The sequence below is a fragment of the Microcebus murinus genome, unplaced genomic scaffold, assembly GCF_040939455.1.
Source record: "Microcebus murinus isolate Inina unplaced genomic scaffold, M.murinus_Inina_mat1.0 scaf008_hap2_Mmur4.0, whole genome shotgun sequence".
Taxonomy (NCBI): Eukaryota; Metazoa; Chordata; class Mammalia; order Primates; family Cheirogaleidae; genus Microcebus; species Microcebus murinus.
This window is the reverse complement of record NW_027438954.1, coordinates 163,581-166,335: the sequence shown is the minus strand read 5'-3', so window position 1 is coordinate 166,335 and position 2,755 is coordinate 163,581. Positions and strand designations below refer to the sequence as shown.

Here is a 2,755-nt window from a genome sequence, read left to right as displayed (position 1 = left end):
TAAATTAAATAAACCCAAATGCTTTGCAAGTTCATGTGAATTTAGTAATCTTTAGTAAACAAGTTGGTTTTTAAGTGCAAGTAAATTAGAATAGATAAAACTTTAAGTAAATGATAGCACAAAACAGAAATGTATGGCCGAAGGTTTATGAAGATATTTTGGTTCTGGTTACTCTTTCTCAGTACTGGTTGCAAGGCAGCCTATTACATGTACATTGTGTTGCCATAGCAAAGGCTTTTGCTTAGAACAATTTTTTTTTTTTATTTTAAGATACTTTATTTATTTTTAAAATAGGTCACAACACTAAGCTTTTGGCCCATTCAGCCATTGTACAAGCTATAAATGCTTGCTCAGCAGCTGAGGGGCACTCTTTTGTAGCATGTCTGAAAAGTGAATAAAAATCCATATAAAACAAATATTCAAATAGTTTCCATAGGAACACAGATAAGTGTGACCCCATCTCCTAGTCTTCCATATTGCTGCATGTGCAACCCTACTCTTACAAGACATGTCAAAACTAGCAGTAATTAAGTTAAATGGTCCCCCCAAATCCCTTAATTCAAGCTAAACTCGAAGTTAACAGCTACAAGAATAATATCTACACATTAATACTAGCTGAAGCACAAGTTGCTCGGTGACGTTTCATTCCACTTTCCCAAGCACAAGACACAGGTAGAGTGCCGACATCCTGCTCTTCTACTTCGGGTGTGAAGTCAGGGTTCTGGATTTGCTGCATGAGTTGCCACATCGGTCCTGACATCACATAGTAGATAGTGGGCCTCTGGAATCCATTGAAAGTAGAAGCAGCAGCTACATTGTAAGCACCCATGTTTTCAAAGAGCATCCAGTCACCTATGTGCATCTCGGGCAGGTCACAGCGCTCAACAATCCGGTCAAGGCCATCACATGTTGGTCCCCATATGCTGGATGAGTAATACTTTTCATCTGGTTTAGGTCTCTTTTGCAGAAGGGGCTTTACGTGTGCATGATCATAAAGGATGCAATTAAATGATCCATATACTCCATCATTCACATAATACATAAAGGTTTGTTCATTGGACTCATCTTCATCATCAGAGCCTATCTGTTCCTTTAATACGATTTTTTTGGCAATGATATTAACTGCAAGCGTGAAAGCTGATGCAACATAATATCTGCCTGGCTCAGCTATGATTCTCACTCCAGAGTCTGATGGAGAATACTTGTCCAATGCTGGGTTGACTACACTGGTGATCTCTTCAAATTTAAGCTTCACATCCTCAGATCCAGGAAAGCCACCACCAATATCAAGCAGATACATGCTAAAACCAACTTCAGCCCCCATGTCAAAGACATAGCGGGCATCAGAGATTGCCCGCACGAAGGTCTCAGGATCAGTACAGCCACTTCCTACGTGGAAGCTGACACCGATGACATCAATATTGAGCTCTTTTGCCCATTCCAAAAGAAGCCTGCTGGTTTTCAGCGTGGCACCAAATTTAACACTGAGTCGACAGACTGCTTTGGAATCATCAGTGGCAATCTGCAAAACCAACTTTGCCTTGGGATGTGCTCTGGCAACTTTCATCAACTCAACTTCACTATCAAAAGTCATCATCTGGATTCCATTATTGGCAGCATAGTTAATTTGAGACACTTGTTTACAAGGATTTGCATAGATAATCTTCTCTGGAGGCACCCGGAGACTCTGCACCAATTGTATTTCAGTCTTGCTAGCACAGTCAAATCCTGTCCCGATTGTAGTGAGGGTCTTCACAATGGCTCTGCTGTCATTACATTTGACTGCATAAAAGGGGGTGACACGAGGAAGAGCTTTTAGCCATCTTCGGTGTTTCTTCAGAATGTCTCCAAGGTCTGCGACATAGAAGGCATCCTTGTCATCAGAAGAAGAAACTTCATTAATTTTTTGGCCCAGAATGTCCTTGGCAGTAAAACCTTCATCAAGGAAGTGGCAGTCAAACTCTTCATTACTAAAGTTGTTCATGGTTCCTTAATGTTCCTCTAAAATGCAACAAGTTGGAAAACTAAGAGATGGAATTTAAAGAAGTATTTCCAGCTTCTCACAAAGGCAATTCTCCAGGAATCGCGTGCCCTCAGACCAACAGTGGAAACGTTCTCAGAGCGTCCGGGCGCCGCCGGGCAGCCCCATGGAGAAGCCAGACGCTTCCGCCCGCGCAGAGCCGGAGCCGCTGGAGCGCTCGGCCGCCCCCGCCGCGCCCGCCGCGCCGGTCAGCGCCTGGCTCCCGCCCGCCAGAGACGCCGGCCCGAGGTGGCGCTGGAGCAGCTGGCAGAGGGGCGGCCGGCTGTTGCTGCAGCTGCAGGGACTGACCGCTTAGAACAATTTTTAAAAGACTCCTTGAACTTTTAATTTTTGTATAGTAATTTATTTCAAAATGAACAAAATGGTTATTCTTAGAAACCAAAGAGAATCTCAAAACAATCTTATTCTTTGGAAGTATTACATGTAATTGAATTTACACTTAACTAGAAAAATGTTTTGAGACCAGTTAGATTGTTTTTAAAATAGCTTGATCTTGATTCTTACATTAAAAAAATACTATGACTTTGTGCCATTATTTGAGATGCTAAGGATTGATGTTAGAGGTTTATTTGGTCTACATTCAGGTGATGTCATGTCAATAAATTTTATTTTGGGATATTGGTATTTTAGAAAGATCAAATTAGTTAACATCTTTAAGCAGGATGTGCTCTAAAACTTCTACTATATTTATAGAACTTAAAGATGTTCATTATT

General features: G+C 41.5%; 1 pseudogene; it reads right to left on the bottom strand.

The window, feature by feature from the left end:
• Positions 1–289: 289 nt before the first annotated feature.
• Positions 290–2,178, bottom strand: LOC142866968 (ornithine decarboxylase pseudogene; annotated as a pseudogene).
• Positions 2,179–2,755: the final 577 nt, after the last annotated feature.